The sequence below is a fragment of the Ranitomeya variabilis genome, chromosome 1 (assembly GCF_051348905.1).
Source record: "Ranitomeya variabilis isolate aRanVar5 chromosome 1, aRanVar5.hap1, whole genome shotgun sequence".
Lineage (NCBI taxonomy): Eukaryota > Metazoa > Chordata > Amphibia > Anura > Dendrobatidae > Ranitomeya > Ranitomeya variabilis.
In genome coordinates this window covers 615,659,317-615,676,963 of record NC_135232.1, presented here as the reverse complement: position 1 = coordinate 615,676,963, position 17,647 = coordinate 615,659,317, and the positions used below count along the sequence as shown (strand labels likewise).

General features: G+C 43.5%; 1 protein-coding gene across 4 annotated transcripts in view; it reads right to left on the bottom strand.

The window, feature by feature from the left end:
• PAK6 (p21 (RAC1) activated kinase 6) overlaps nucleotides 1-17,647 on the bottom strand; it is a 98,110-nt gene that overhangs the window by 67,189 nt on the left and 13,274 nt on the right. For 2 of the 4 annotated variants that reach the window (XM_077260647.1, XM_077260646.1), the window contains exon 1: nucleotides 11,070-11,284. The exons of 1 other annotated variant lie outside the window; for it this stretch is intronic. The gene's annotated coding sequence lies outside the window, so the exon portion shown is untranslated. Of the gene's footprint in view, nucleotides 1-11,069; nucleotides 11,286-17,647 lie in introns of those variants that run through there. One more of the 4 variants, XM_077260651.1, reaches the window with a different exon arrangement.

The following is a 17,647-nucleotide window of genomic DNA, read 5'->3' as shown; positions in this document are numbered from 1 at the left end:
CCATGACTCCAAGCTCAACAATTGACAACTGGCATTGAATTAGGGAAAAGGCCAGACTAATATAGCAGAGCCAGAAAGACAATCAGTGAAAACAGCTGCTGATGCTAAATCCAAGAAGCAGCCATACCACTCAAAACCACAGGAGGGAGCCCAAGAGCAGAACTCACAAAAATGCTACTTATAACCACCGGAGGGAGCCCAAGAGCGGAATTCACAACACTTCACAGAATGTGAGGTACATGCATCAGCTTCTTAATGCAGCATAACAGGAAGTCTGAAGGACCTTTTACCACAGAGAAAATTAAACCAAAGTACTACAAGTATATGCATTACATTCAACTAAGCATATAACAGTAACAACATCACCATCTACTGCCAGAAAAGTGTAAATTCCTCCTGCACGCAAATAAGTCTGTATATGTTGCATATCTGTCAACATTTATATGTATAATAAACCTGTGCTGGCTGCCCTGACCTTGGATTCTCTGACCACATCTTTGCCTTTGTCCTCCTGTACCTCCTACCCATGTCTCTGACCTTCCAGTGGGGACTGCCCTGGAGTGGTGGCTACTGGCAGCCTGGCCTTTCCTCACCATCAAAGGCTCTAGTGAATACCTGGTAGTCACTTAGTTATGCCCCTGTAGGGTAAGCCCGGCCTGTGGCCAGTGGGTCCACACCCACCAGGGCTACTTCAATCTCTCTTCTGACAAAACTGAGACCCAGAAGAAGCGAGAACTGCTGCTGCTCTCCGAGAAGGAGAAGCTGACTAAGTTCTATGTAGAAACAGGAGGTCAATTTTATCTGCATGACTTATGAGTCATTGCAAAAGTCCTTGGCAGGGGGAAAGAGGGAGCAGCTGGGTCAGGAGTTGAAGAGGGGAATGATAAATGCAGGGACACGAGACTTCCTGTTTCTACATAGGGCAGAGAAAAGAGAAGAATAATCTGGCTAGAAAGGCAAAATGAGCAATTGTAACTGCACAGTTCTGTATAATATGGTGACTGCAATAGATTAAGAGGATAAAAACTAAGCTGGAAAGAGGGTTTCTTTAAACTTTTACTACAAAAATGTCTATCAATGTGAGCAGCTCCTCCTGCCCTATATCATCCTGATACCATTTTCAACATGACAGGTTCCCCTAAAATGTAGTGTTTATAGCAATTTTATGTTTAAGGGTTGCCCAATAACCAACATGTCACCTATCCTCTGGGTAGATGATAAAGGTATAATCATTGGGGTCCGACCACTAGAATCTCTAGTGATCACAAGACCAGGTCGAAAGGTCCGTTGTGTGCATGGAGCTGTAGTGAGCATGTGCAACATCCGCTCTATTTACAGTCTATGGGTGTGCATGGAGCTGTAGTGAACATGTGCAACATCCGCTCTATTTACAGTCTATGGGTGTGCATGGAGCTGTAGTGAACATGTGCAACATCTGCTCCATTTACAGTCTATGGGTGTGCATGGAGCTGTAGTGAGCATGTGCAACATCTCCTCTATTTACAGTCTATGGGTGTGCATGTAGCTGTAGTGAACTGCTCTATTTGCAGTCTATGGGTGTGCATGGAGCTGTAGTGAGCATGTGCAACATCTGCTCCATTTACAGTCTACAGGTGTGCATGGAGCTGTAGTGAGCATGTGCAACATCTCCATTTACAGTCTATGGGTGTGCATGGAGCTGTAGTGAGCATGTGCAACATCTGCTCCATTTACAGTCTACAGGTGTGCATGGAGCTGTAGTGAGCATGTGCAACATCTGCTCCATTTACAGCCTATGGGTGTGCATGGAGCTGTAGTGAGCATGTGTAACATCTGCTCTATTTGCAGTCTATGGGTGTGCATGGAGCTGTAGTGAGCATGTGTAACATCTGCTCTATTTGCAGTCTATGGGTGTGCATGGAGCTATAGTGAGCATGTGCAACATCTGCTCCATTTACAGTCTATAGGTGTGCATGGAGCTGTAGTGAGCATGTGCAACATCTGATCCATTTACAGTCTATGGGTATGCATGGAGCTGTAGTGAGCATGTGCAACATCTGATCCATTTACAGTCTATGGGTATGCATGGAGCTGTAGTGAGCATGTGCAACATCTGATCCATTTACAGTCTATGGGTGTGCATGGAGCTGTTACACATGCTCACTACAGCTCCATGCACACTCCTAGACTATAAATGGAGCAGATGTTGCACATGCTCATTACAGCTCCATGCACACCCATACACTGCAAATAGAGTAGCTCACTACAGCTCCATGCACACCCATTAACTGTAAATAGCAGATGTTGCACATGCTCACTACAGCTCCATGCACACCCATAGACTGTTAGGGTATGTGTCCACGTTCAGGAAACGCTGCGTTTCTGACGCAGCGCTGAGCCGCAGCGTCAAAACGCAACGTCCAGATGTTACAGCATAGTGGAGGGGATTTAATGAAATCCCGTCTCCACTGTGCATTAAAAAACGCATGCGTTTTTCCCGCAAAAACGCACATGCGTTGCGTTTTTTCGGAACGCAGCATGTTGCTACAATGAGCAAAACACGCAGGAACACCGCAGGTGACCTGCCAGTGACCTCAGGTGCATTTTTGATCAGGATTTTACCTGCATAAAATCCTGACCAAAGCCTGAAGCAAACCTGACCGTGGACACATACTCTAAATGAAGCAAATGTTGCACATGCTCACTACTGCTCCATGCACACCCATAGACTGTAAATGGAGTATATGTTGCACATGCTCACTACTGCTCCATGCACACCCATAGACTGTAAATGGAGTATATGTTGCACATGCTCACTACAGCTCCATGCACGCCCATAGACTGTAAATGGAGCAGATTTGCCACTGTAGTAGCAGCAGTGCACACTCAGCTATACTGAGCCATTACATTATACATGCGCCATTACTCTACTTCCTTTGTGGCATTACCATTTTTTTTTTTTTTTGCCAAATTGTGAAAACATGCAATTTAGAGTGTACATAAAGTTCCGACTTTAGGTCCTGGAATATGGATGCCACATGTTTAAATATAGATGCAGAAAACTCTGACCATGTTAATAGCTTCAGTGACTAACATTACAGTAACAGCGTAGTTAGGAGTTATTAAATGCCCAATTAGTTTGGGCGAAAATTACAGATAGAATCTAACTGCAAAGCAATTATGAAAATAATTTTTCTTATGACTCCATTATATTCCTATTGATTATTAAAGGGATCATTCCAACTTGAAAACAGGACTCTGAAATGGCAGGATAGAATGGGAGAGATGGCCGCATGGACGAGCCACCACTTCATTCCTTATTTATGGGACGGCTCCAAATAACAGCGCAACGCTTGGATTTCATTGGATGTCCCGTAGACCAAGAATGGAGCGCCCACCTCCAGAAATTTCTTAGACCATTCTTGGGAACAGTGAGTGTCTCAGCTTCCAGCGAGTTATCATCAATCACGTGGATATTTGACACAGTAAAAAAATAATCCATCCTATATATTTCTTTTCATAGGGGATTCTGCCTTAATCTGGCTGCTAGTCTGACTGTATTTCTAGTTGTCAAATCCTACTGCTTTCTACTATCAGATTGCATTTTTAGCTGCTCATCTCACTTTTCTTCTTGCGGTGGGTGTGGAGTGGGGGGATTAAAGCAGGCACTGAATAGTGTGTTGCTAAACCTGGAAGACAGTACTACTGCCATAACGCTCTGGATGCCGTGGCAATTGCCAATGTTGCATCTAGGCGGTTAGACAGAAGAAGATGTCTCCTTCTGTCACCCTATCCCAGCAGTCATAAATGCCAAAAAAAGGATTGGTAATGGAGTAGTTTAACGTTGGGTCGCAAAGTCATCCTGGTAAGTGGGTCAGCAGCGATTACATATATTTGTGAATACAGCATGTGATTTCGACAGGTCTCAGATTCTCAAGTTTGAGTTTTTAACATCGCACTGTAATAATCCACTGTGAATGTTTAGCGGCTCCGCAGATCCCACGTCATCCCTCCTGCTGGATGCTCTGCCTCTGCATCACTGCCGGGTGACTCACATGAACACAATCCAATTTAGAGCCAACGATTGATCCGGATGACCCAGTTTGGTGACTGGATGAATTGCTGACTCCTCATAGAATAAACTTTTGGATCAAATGTGACTCAGGATTTTATACTTTACAAGGATAATGAAGGAGCTGGGAATTGGTATTAACTTGTTGTACCTGTTCCATCTGACTCCGCTTCACGTGCCTAATCCTGAAATCTAATAAAGTCTGAAGAGAAAGCTAAACGTATTATTCAGGATTATGCTACTGCGGGCCAGTCTTCGTGGGAGAAAACATTTGGCACAACATGGTCCTGAAATATCCAGAGAGAAATGAAAACTGATACATGTTACCAATAATCTTGGTAGGCCTGGCCCACCGAAGGGCCAAAGAAGAGTTTCGATGGCCAAAATTTTGGTTATCATGGCAGCAAGCCAATGAGATAAAGCAAAAGACTCCATCTGAAGTGGTCATTGTAGTATAATACGATTTTCTAGGGTCACAAATGGCCTTTAAAGGGGACTGTTCAAACCAAGGACAGGTGCCATGTGCACCATCGGTGTGACTGAGCAGCTCAGTGCACCTCCCCACCTACTTGTTTTCCCTATATCTCCGTTCCCCTCTATTTTGATTGACAGCACTGGTTTTATAGAGAAGGGAGGAGAGCAGAGATAAATGGAAAACAGGTATGTGGGAAGGTGCACCGAACTGTTTGGCCACACCGAGGGTGCACTGAGCGCCTGTTCTTGGTTTGAACAGTCATTCTTTGCTGACAGTCCCTTTAAATGGGCTGTCTAATATCATATGGGTGGGATCCCAACAGCTGGCACCCCACCGATCAGTTGATCAGCTCTGAGGGTTCCTGGATTGAAACAGTTCATGGAGGAAAATAGTGCAGAATCTGGTTTGCCACTGGAGCCAATGACAGCTCAAAATGACATTGGGTGTGTACTGGAATCGCTGAGCGTCCGACCCCCAGTACACCCACTGATTCACCAAACTCAGAACTTAAAAATATGGAGCCACCAATTAAGCTGGGCATCTGTAAAGTGTCATCTGCTCGTTGAGCGCAGTCTAACATATCCGCTCATCTAATGAAAGTGGTATCATGTCTAGGGGGAAAATGGCCCAATTGGCAAGATTTAATCTTTTTCTGTGTCACTTCGTTTCTTGTGATGGTTGTGACAAATGTATTATTGACTTTCACAATCCAGAGTGAGTAGCAACACATAATTTAGCGTGCGTGCAATTCTTAACAAATGACGCCGTTCTATTTAGCTTGTATGTTATTATTCTTCCTCCATTGTGCACATTTTACTGTATATTTGTTTTCACACAGTCGTGTAAAAAAAATGTTTTACGTTGGCAAGCTGCCATTTACTTCCACATTACTCAGGTTAACTTGAAACAATATTATTTCAATACTGGGAAAGCATTCATAGGCATTTAGGCCTCTGATGTTCAATTATTTTTTATGTACGTGAAAATAAATAAATAAAAAAAAAATATATATATATATATATATATATATATATGTGTGTGTGTGTATATATATAGTTTTTTTTTAATTAGTGTTTTGGAGATTTTTTTTTCATACACTAAAAAAACCTTGAAAAAATCCAAAGTTTCTTCTGCCCAAGCTCAGACTGGACCACAGGAGAACAGGAGAATTCCCAGGTAGGCCTCTTCGCAGGAGTAAGCCCCTATTAATCTATAAGAGCAGCAGTTGGCACAATATACATGATTCAATGTCTACAGATAATGGCAGCATCATTAATTTAAGAAATTACCTTATTTATTATTATATAGAAGTATAAATACATCTGTGAATGAGGGTAAATGTAATATTTGCACATAGTGGAACAGTAGCCCCCAGAGTTGATGATACAGGTGGGACCTTGAGATCCCACTTCAACACTGGTTCTGCCATTTAGGATAGCTTCAGATGAGCGTGTAAAAAATTGTTTTATTCAGTAAACTTGGATGATTTTTTTCTCACTTGTCATCCGTGTGCAGTCCCCTATTTACAGTAGCAGCGTATAATTTTTTACAGTTTCCTAACAAAAAATGGCAATGTATCCGTAAAAACGGATGCTATATTGTGGTTCTGTATTGGATCCGATTTTTTTAACTTTTTTTTTATTGCGCACCCATAGACTTGACCTGGCAAGTCTCATCCAATTTATGGAAGAAACTAGCGCCTGCTTCGATTTTTATTTTTTACACGCAGATTGGGTCAGTGATTAAAAATCGCTCATCTGCACTGCCCCATTGAGTAACTTTGGTCCAAGTGCGATCCGTTTTATTCCCAAGCAGCAAATACGGCCGTGTGAACAAGCTCTTATCCTGTTGATTGTGGACAGCACACGTGGCTGTGATTTTCACAGAACTATAGACTTGTGTAGCGCCCCCGTAGGGCAATGGGGTACTCGGTACCGGGTCCTTCGGTTCTCTCTCAGCGGGGATGTCACGGTGGCTGACCCGGTCCGTGGGCCTAGGGGAACGTCCGTTGTAAAATAAGGGGAAAGGTCTTTAAAGGGATAATGTTCGTGACGCCACCTGTGGTATTCGGTCAGGGTGACCGACGCTGCTTAGGGGTCTGCTGGGGTGATGCAATGGCAGCTAGATGGTATACCTTCCCACAGGTGAAGTGTATCCCCAGGGCTTCCCAGAGTGTAGATGGTGAATGGTGTGAGACGCAGTGAAGAACGAGGACACAAGATTGCAGTCTCTTTACCTTTACTGATGGCTTCAGCATCCACAGTCCAGGGTACGGACCACAGGGCAGGCAGAGTCCGGCTGGTCTGAAGGCAAATCCAGAATCTCCTTATCCAGGTGGAAATCAGTAGCCTTCCTCTAGCGCCTGGGTGTTGTAGTACCTCCCTGCTGAGCTTCTCGGTAAGGTCCTCACAACTATTGGAGATGTTAGTCTCTTTCCCTCTGTCCCCCTGATGGATAGGATAGGACAAAACCCGTATGACTGGTGGCCTGAGGCTTTTTACAGGGACCCTACGACGCCCCGGCCTCCACAAGTTGCCACCGTGCCTCCTGGGTATAAGGTCGGGCAGCTAACGTGGAATTAACTGTCCTGCCAGTCTCTGAAGTAAAGCATAGAGATCCTTACTCCCTCGGTGTTCTGGCCACCGGGATTCCTGCGCCTCAGAAGGAAGCAGCCTTTCACAGGGCAGAACTCCTTCTGGTTTCCTCTCCTTTTTGCTATGACTTCGTTTCTCACTCACTGCAATACACTTCTCTTCTAATGTCTCTTTCCTAGGATGCTGCCGCACGTGAGGCAGGTGCAACTCCGTGGACCCTCGTCCTCCTCAGACCACAGTCTGGATCTGGCTGGAACTCGCTCCAGACAGCTTCTGCCAAACTCTGTCGGGTTCTGACTGGGTGAAGCCCAGCCAGCTTCTGTCTAACTTTCTAACCAAACCACCAGTTTTACCCTTCTGTGAGGAGTGCCCTAATAGATAGAAGCATAGCTCCCACTGGCGGCCTGGTGTGTGAAGTGTGTTGTGTGGATTGTGATACCTGGTAAAGAGATCCCCTTTATTGCCTTCAGACGTAATATCACTCCCCCTGGTGGAAGAATGACATTACTGCAACGACCAGGACTCTGGGGCGCTGCACTTGTATTGGTGTTTTTGTTTCATGACTTGAATAAATGTTGACATCTTTTTGATTTTTTTTTGCAGACACACGGTCCTCGGGAAAAAAAAAAGGACATGTGAATAGCCACAAACTATAATAAATATACTGTATATATTAAAAACAGAACAATGACGTGAAAAATTGATATTTGAATGAGGCCAAAGGACAGTTTTTGATAAGCACAAAAATGTGCCGTAATCGGGGCATGCGCAAGGTGCCGTTGGGGAGTCTTAATATTAGTAATCCAAAAACTAGGAAACACTTTGGTGAATGTAGTTGATTCGTGGTTTCTGCCAGTACTGTGATATAATATACCGAACATAGATGTATTACAAGGCACGAGTGCCAGGTGTGATCACATGAACATACTTTCACAAACCTAAGGTGTTTTCTCAGTCCACCAAGTGCTTACACACCACGTTCACCTGCCTAAGGGTAAATGAAATATTGAACAGGCGTCACGCAGGAATCATATTTCAGCCTCTCAGCAAGACTAAGGACGCAAATGATTTTCAGTAGAAGCAGAATTTGCCGGATTCGGATACATTGCACTTTAATCTACCTGGTTTTGTATTAATCAGCAATACATTTAATTCTATTTTTTTGTGGTTTTATTTCTGAATATTTTATTTGTCCCCTTCAGGATGATTTGACGTCACTTTGTCATCCTACAAGTCACTGTGACTCTCATGAGATGGGATTACGATATTCACTGTGGACATATCCAGTGTGAATCTATATGTGTGGCCGTGGAGTAGTGTGGGTGGGCTGCCGGGGCAAGGCGAGTGTTTTGTGTCCTCCAGCCTGGGATCCATAGTACCTTCCACCAGCCCACACTTGCACGTGTATTGTCATATAATTACAGATTGCATTTTGACCTTTTTTTTTTCTGCTTAGATCAGGCATGGAATTTTATAAATAAAGATTTGTTTTTTGTTTTTTTATTACTTTATATAACAATTTTATTGCCCAAGTTCCATCTCTAACCCTAGTCTTATGCTTAACCCTAGACCTTACCGTAAGCCTAACCCTAGTTAGGATGATGAAAAGTGTGAAAAAAACCCATAAAGGTTTTAGATACCCCAGCTAAAAGCAGCATGATGTAGGGGCAAAGACCCTGATTCCAGTGATGTGTCACCTACTGCGCTACTTTCTGTAGTTTTGATAAAATCACAGTTTTCTCTGCTGCAGATCCAGCAGTTCTCTTAATGCTGAGCTCAGAATAACTCCGCCCACACCACTGATTGGAAGCTTTCTGCTTATGCACAGTGTACACACAAAGCAGCCAATCAGTGGTAGAGGCGGGGTTATATGAGTATGGAGGGCTACATGGCAGCAGATTTACTAGTCCTCTAGTGACACTAGAATCAGTGTCTCTGCCCCTGCATAATTTTGCAATCACATTTGGTAGCAAAAACCTGGTGACATTCAGTTTTACAAAAGGGTAAAATTCCCCCTTACTACTGGAGCCACTGGGACTCGAACATATTATCAGAGCATGCCAAAGTCACTCGGTTAGCATCCAAGCATGCTCAGATAACACCTTATCCAAGCACGTTCGAGGGGGGGGAATTCTTATCTGGCCTGAAAGCAAAGTAGGTCTGGTCTAGGATCTGTCTGGTACAGGTGGGCCGCTCTAGGATGAGGTCTTGAGCTATAATTAAGGGGTCCGTATTTGTTTAGGGGGTTCGGGCTAGCCTCTGTATAGGAAATATCCAGGCATGGGGGTCTATATCTGCTGAGGGGGGTCATAGGTTAGGTGGTAAATATGACTTATCTGCACAGGGTGTGGAGACGCTATAGTCAATAGAGAGCAGGAGCTAATGATAAATGATAGGTTTTAGTATGTAGACACTGTCAATATTCTTATCAGTGACATGAATGGTTTATCTCAGACAGCAGAAATGACATGTAATGCTCTATGGTAGGGAGAAATTAGAAGGCAAATGTGAACTGGGCCTCAAAAATCAATAGCAATACTAGCAATCAATTATGTATCATAACGGAAGTGACCACCAAATATAATATAATATATAAATAATAATATACATTGTTGCATGCATTATTATTATATATATATTTTTTTTTAATCTCTTAGACCTGATGAGGCTGGTGTAGTTACTTTGCAAATCAGGTTCTAAATGGCAGCATAATTCATTTTTAAAAAATAATAATAATTTTTGTCCTGATATTAAAATTAGCTGAACTAAAGAAAAGTTAATTTTAATATCATGAAAAAATAAACTTTCAAAAAAGATTATACAGCTATATACAAAAAAAAGCACCATAGTCCTTAGTGAGCTCTGAAGTGACTCTCCTCAGTACCTCCCAATACCCCTGTCTTTGGTGCGCCCCTTCATTCTGGTGGGTGCATTATGGTGATGACCTTTGAGGAGCCCAACATGGCGAAGTTGGATGCTTTTCTTCTTTCAGATCTTTTAGCCGAAGGGTACGTACACAGTGATTTTTGCAGAGTTTTTGGAGCAAAAAATTAGCAAAAACATAAGAGCTTTGAGGTTTTTTTTTTTTGGGGGGGGGGGCAGGAATCTGGAGAGTTTCTACTCCAAAAACGCCACAAAGGGACTCAATGTTGCACACACCCTAATTCATCACTTGCGACTCTTCTAATTTTTGCACAGTTGCATTCTGGTGCCATACTGGAGGGCAAAATCTACAAAATATTATTGCACATTTGAAGAGTAGCATGCAGCATTTTAAAGGATGGTGCTCTAAACAGGTGCAAAGAAAGATTAAAAAACACTTTAATTTTGTGCAAAATTCATCAACCCACTGGGCCATTTTGAACAATAACGCACAAAAAGTAGCAACAAATGCCACAAGATAAAAAGGAAAAGTCACTAAAAAGAAAAGAAAAACAAATAACTAAGTAACCATGATGAGTTTTTATGCTGCGTATTTTCGAAAAAAAGCAAGTAACCTATTTTACTTAACATGCGCAGAAATAGTGCAGAAAATTGCCAATATAAAAAACTTGCCAAAAGCTCAGTGTGGGAACATAGCGTTACATAGCCACATGCATCACCAATAGTGATGAGCGAGCGTGCTGCGATAAGGTGTTATCTGAGCATGCTTGGGTGCTAACCGAGTGTCTGCGGCCTGCTTGAATTCTATGTTACAGTCCCCGCGGTTGCATGTCTCGCAACTGTTCGACAGCAGCAACACATGCAGGGATTGTCTAACAAACAGGCAATACTAGCATGTGTTGCGGCTGTCGAACAGTCGCGAGACATGCAACCGCGGGAACTGGAACATAGTTTCCGAGTACGCCGCAGACACTCGGTTAGCAAGCGAGCATGCTCAGATAACACCTTCGCTTGCTCATCACTAATCAATACCATTACAGCACACTGAAGGTGACTGTGATCCTACCTTGCGTCAATCACAGAAATCTTCTCCCCATAATGGGTTAAACCCAACACATGACGTTTCTGCCGAAACAGGTTAATCCGTCCAATATACTGTACGTGTAGACGTTACATCTCCCATGGTCGACCGTTCCGAATACAAGCCGTGTTGGCTCTAGGCTGAAACACCAAGAGGCCGGTGTGACAAAAATTCCTAAAAAGTGAAGAAGACGCTCCTCCCTGTCCTCTGATTTGTTCCTATTAACCCTCTCCTTCTGCTACCTGATCAGTGAGGTCTCCACCGGCGGAGTCTCACCTGTACATTGTGAACTTGACTCGCACGCTGCAGCTTGCCCGACACAGGGAGGGACGTGGCGTAACTTTATACCTGCAGGGGACAAACTGATACACTTTCTTAAAGGAAATGAAACATAAAACCATTCCAAGGCATGACTTTTACCACCACGTATGAAACAATAGTGTCGAAAATAAATGAATTACTCATATTTGTTCGAAAATGGGTAGAACAGGTTTAAGCTAAAGTATGATATTGGGGCTCAGCTAGAACAATGGGGCAATACACCTATAAGGCTTCCATCACACGATCAGTATTTTACATCAGTATGTGTAAGCCAAAACCAGGAGTGGAACAATTAGAGGAAAAGTATAATAGTATAATAGAAACATATGCACCACTTCTGCATTTATCACCCACTCCTGGTTTTGGCTTACAAATACTGAGGTAAAATACTGACCAAATACTGCTAGTGTGACGGCAGCCTAAAGCTCTTAGCTGTCAGTGATTAGTGTGAGGCCTTGTGCATGTAGTAGCCGTGTCGGACTGGGGTTACAAGGGTAATATTGAATCTGGGGGCCCACTTTTCAGCCACATGCAAATATTACATTACCCTCATTCACAAATAAGTAACCTGTTAGATGATTGATGAGATATATATAGTCTGTCAAGTGTAATGTGCCAATTTAGTGGTTGGGGGGCCCACCAGGGAATTCACCGGTTCCCCTATTGTCCAGTTGAGCCTGCATGACATTATTATCTTTTGTATGAGCCATCCTTCTATATTATTTCAAAACACTCTTTTTCTGTGATTCCTTTGTATCTCCGTTCATACTGCACCCACACACACACACAAATGATACACCATTTGAAAGGTAAACTTGCCCCCTTCAGCAAGAAAATAGCCAAACAAACCACACATCCACGATGTTATCACAAAATACACTTTAAACATTAATTTTCATAAAACTGCAGTAAGGAAAAATGACCTGCAGGTGGCACCACACTACCCCAAAGCATACTAATACAAAGCTGAAACAAATCCTAATATTTGTCTTGGGGGCTTTCCAGCTTGCCGAACTCTTTGCCCAGCTGATTTCTGACAGGTACATATAAAATATTTGCTACACATGTGGAAGTAGAATAAAAGTAAAACTTTACCTGTTTAAGACTTCAGCTTTAAAACTGAAGATATAAATGAATGCAGCCTAAAAGAGACCGTACAGGTTCTGAAAAATCAGATTTTCCGTATTATTGGACAGTCATTGAAAAGTCTATCTTCCTTCTAAGGGTATGTTTCCACGTTCAGGAAACGCTGCGTGTTTGACGCTGCGCAGAGCCGCAGCGTCAAACACGCAGCGTCCAGATGTTCCAGCATAGTGAGGGGATTTTATCAAATCCCGTCTCCACTATGCATGGTAACACACACCCGGCGGCCCTGCGATTCCGGAAATGCGGCACGTCTTTTAAGATCACAGCATGTCCGTTTACCTTGCGGTGACGCTGCGCCTCCGCATGGTAAATCACAGGGCCCTATGTGTGGGGTGAGATGATGCCGGATGTGTGCAATGAACACATTCAGAATCATCGCATCACAGAAGGGGGTGGAGCGGGTTTGCCACTCCGTCCAAACCGCCGACCATCCTGAAGGCGGACACATACCCTAAAGGTTGCAGCTTATTGGTGACCTGGAGTCACCTCTGGTTCCAAGTAAAAAACTGCAGCATTTACATAACTCAGACTGTACATTGTTTCCCGATGGGAGAGATTGGTGGAAACAACCTTGCAAAACTTGAAGAAAATAAAAAATCCAACCATAGGGAAAAAAATTGTAAAATAATCTGCAGATATTACTTTTTTTTTTTTTAAAGGGATATTCCCAATTATTATACAATGGTGTAAATACGCTCAGTTATGGGGTCAATTCTCCATCATTTTTACTGTGTTTTTCTGGCATGTAAGCATCCGTGTGACATCCGTGTGACATCCGTATGGCGAGATTTTCTCTCCGGCTTGTAAAATGGACATAGAATGGATCCATGGGCTCAAATATTCGTGAGAACATATATATGTCAGTGACACACATTGCCTGCCCCCCGACAACCAATGTGCGAACATTTCACATGGGCCAACTAGTAATGCCATATTGATAGATTCATGTGGGTCCCTACAGTACAGGCTCGTAGTGTCTCCATTTTCATACACAGAGATTTTTTTCTGTTGAATTCATTTAGGAAAATATCATGGCATGCGATACCAAATCATATCTGACAGATTAATACATGGCCTCATGCGACTAGGCTTTTTTCATGATGCCTATATATTAGTCACATTCCCTGTTCATTTTCTGAACCGATCTTAAATCACTGTAGACCAATGTTAATTTCTCCCCAAACCAGTAGAAGCATGGTCTCACTGCCCTAACCCCACAGTTGAAAATCGGTTTTTGGTGAACCTACTAGTTTAATACAGTTCCAATTCTTATACTTTGTGTAACTTGTCATCCACTTTGTTTGGGTAAGGGATTTCTCTTCATCATTCTGCCAGCACTATAGATCCTGGAACTTTCACTCACCATTATGCATTGCTTCAGCCACTGTACAATAGCTTACAGGAATTGGAGCTGGATTACAGGAAGTCTCTGTGCTCCTGCTTCCCTGTGTGTCAAACCGCAGATAGACATAACAGAGCGATGGCGGCAAGTGAGACAAAGGTAAAACTAAGGAAAAATGCCGTACGTAACACATTGTTCCAAAAAACAGACCCTTATTTGCAAATTCTTGGCCAATCCCTTTAACGTCATTCCGAGCTATGGCATATCCTAGCCATATGTGATCATTTCTAATGGCAGGAAAAGTCCTTTAATTGCTTTTAAAATTAGTGTTTTACAATGTTGTTTGATTTTTTTTTATTGATTTTTTTAAATTTAAGTTTATCTTATCCTTAATAGACTGCTTGCTGTCAATGGATGGCAGCATAATATTTTAGTCTGGAATTTGTACAGACTGAGGTTAAATTTAGCCAGTGTTATTTCATGTTCCGTATACAGACCACAATGTCTGGACTGGCAGCACGTATTCTAACCCGGACTTACAACCTGTAAACTCAGGTCAAAAGACCCGCGACCAGTGCGGGAATTAAGGTCTATGCATAGGTCATCAATATTAGATAGGTGGAGGTTTGACAACCAGGAACCCTAGTGATCAGCTGAAATTTGGTCTGGCGGCCACAGATTGCAAAGGGCACATTGAATGTGTAGGGGCCGCTGCCGGGTATAGGAGCTGTTCTGCGGTACATGGCAGTGGCTACTGCACATTTGATAGAACGGCGCCATTCAAGTGATTAGATCCAGCCACTATCAGAGCTAATCAGTGAGGGTGCCGGGTGTTGAGCCCCCACTGATCTGATACTGATAACTTATGGATAGGTCATCAATATGTTATGGCTAGAGATGGGAGAACCGATTCGCAGGATTCCGGTCCATCGTCCAGGTCCTTAATCTGTTACTGCTGGACAGGAGACTTGCAAATTTCTACTTGCCTCCCGTTATTCCTGGCATTTTTTGATTAGCCGGGCAGGCATGCTGTCATTTGTTTGCGTCACACCGCAATGATGACGTCACTCCAGCCAATCAAAAGAAGAGCCTGGCGGTAAGGAGATTCACAGGCCTCCTGTCCAGCAGTCACGGGTTATTCACCAGGTCGATGAACCGTAGTCTTGTGAATCGATTCTTCCATCCCTTGTTATGACTGGACAAAATAGTAAAAAAAATTAAACTCAACATTTATAAGGAAGTAGTTAAACTTTTAGAATACAATGATTAACCTTCATTTGCATAAAACCGGAAACCCCGTGTTAAGAGTCACAGGATGCGTAAGGCTAAGCTCAGCATGTCTGTCTCTTACTCACATGCCAAACCTAGGTACAGGTCCTAAAGAAGGATGGATAAAGGATAATGGTGAGATCAGGAAGGGTTAAAAGGAGTTGTCCCATTGCAGAAAGCTTTTCCTTATACATACACTGTTTAGCTGCAGCGGTGATTTCACATTGGCATTGCTGCAGCCAGTCATTGAGCTCAGCAGCTCATGCCGTCTACATTGTACATAGAGCCACGGCAAGGCGATCTTCAATGCTGGGAACCTAATCTAATGTGACTCCTCTCATGGGCTGATACCTACATTTCTATGGGTAGATAGGATCCTGCTGTGATTAAAATGACCATAGGCTGAGGGGTGGAGTGCTCGATCATAGGGCCTACGTATACAAATATCAAAGACTGACTGTCACTTCCCAACTGGTGTGCACAAGTGAAATCTAAGAGTCGCCATCTCCATACATAACTTTGAGGAGCTGGCCTTGTTCTAAAAACTATTGGAATCCACAGCTCTAAGGGATGCAGACTTTTTTCCAGCACAGTGCACCAGTTACGTCCATGTTATTATTGTGATGTATTAGCTGTGTGCTTGCTTGTCAGTTCAGCCTCAGGAATTGATGTTTCCATTCAGTGATAGTAAGCAGAAGAAGACCTACAGGCTGGATCTTATGCATACATAAGGCCAGATCTAAGGTTGCTAATCAAGAAAAGCAATCATTCCATGACTCTCGTAAGGGTACCGTCACACAGTGGCATTTTCATCGCTACGACGGCACGATTCGTGACGTTCTAGCGATATAGTTACGATCTCGCAGTGTCTGACACGCAGCAGCGATCAGGGACCCTGCTGAGAATCGTACGTCGTAGCAGATCGTTTGAAACTTTCTTTCGTCGCTGGATCTCCCGCTGTCATCGCTGGATCGTTGTGTGTGACAGCGATCCAGCGATGCGTTCGCTGGTAACCAGGGTAAACATCGGGTTACTAAGCGCAGGGCCGCGCTTAGTAACCCGATGTTTACCGTGGTTACCAGCGTAAAAGTAAAAAAAAAAAAACGTACATACTCACCATCTGATGTCCGTCAGGTCCCTTGCCGTCTGCTTCCCGCTCTGACTGACTGCCGGCCGGAAAGTGAGAGCAGATCACAGCGGTGACGTCACCGCTGCACTCTGCTCTCACTGTACGGCGGCACTCAGTCAGAGCGGGAAGCAGACGGCAAGGGACCTGACGGACATCAGATGGTGAGTATGTACGGTTTGTTTGTTTTTACTTTTACGCTGGTAACCACGATAAACATCGGGTTACTAAGCGCGGCCCTGCGCTTAGTAACCCGATGTTTACCCTGGTTACCAGCGAACCTCGGCATCGTTGGTCGCTGGAGAGCGGTCTGTGTGACAGTTCCCCAGCGACCACACAACGACTTACCAATGATCACGGCCAGGTCGTATCGCAGGTCGTGATCGTTGGTAAATCGTATAGTGAGACGGTACCCTTAGTGTCTAAGGGGCCTCAAGCCATTGTTCTCCCAGTCATTAGTTCCATTGTGTGGATGGGGATAGTAGACACAGCAGAGCCGTCACCACAGAGGGTCTCACATGCAGTCCCAGGTAATGGGTTCAGCCTTAGCAAAATACCTCCAGCAATGCACAGTTACAGTCATGGCCGAAAGTATTGACACCCCTACAATTCTGTCAGATAATACTCAGTTTCTTCCTGAAAATGGTTGCAATCACAAATTCTTTGCTATTATTATCTTCATTTAATTTGTCTTAAATGAAAAAACACAAAAAGAATTGTGCTAAAGCCAAATTGGATATAATTCCACACCAAACATAAAAAAGGGGGTGGACAAAAGTATTGGCACTGTTCGAAAAATCATGTGATGCTTCTCTAATTTGTGTAATTAACAGCACCTGTAACTTACCTTTGGCACCTAACAGGTGTTGGCAATAACTAAATCAAACTTGCAGCCAGTTGACATGGATTAAAGTTGACTCAACCTCTGTCCTGTGTCCTTGTGTGTACCACATTGAGCAGGGAGAAAAGAAAGAAGACCAAAGAACTGTCTGAGGACTTGAGAAACCAAATTGTGAGGAATCATGAGCAATCTCAAGGCTACAAGTCTATCTCCAAAGACCTAAATGTTCCTGTGTCTACCGTGCGCAGTGTCATCAAGAAGTTTAAAGCCCATGGAACTGTGGCTAACCTCCCTAGATGTGGCCGGAAAAGAAAAATTGACAAGAGATTTCAACGCAAGATTGTGCGGATGTTGGATAAAGAACCTCGACTAACATCCAAACAAGTTCAAGCTGCCCTGCAGTCCGAGGGTACAACAGTGTCAACCCGTACTATCCGTCGGCGTCTGAATGAAAAGGGACTGTATTGTAGGAGACCCAGGAAGACCCCACTTCTTACCCCGAAACATAAAAAAGCCAG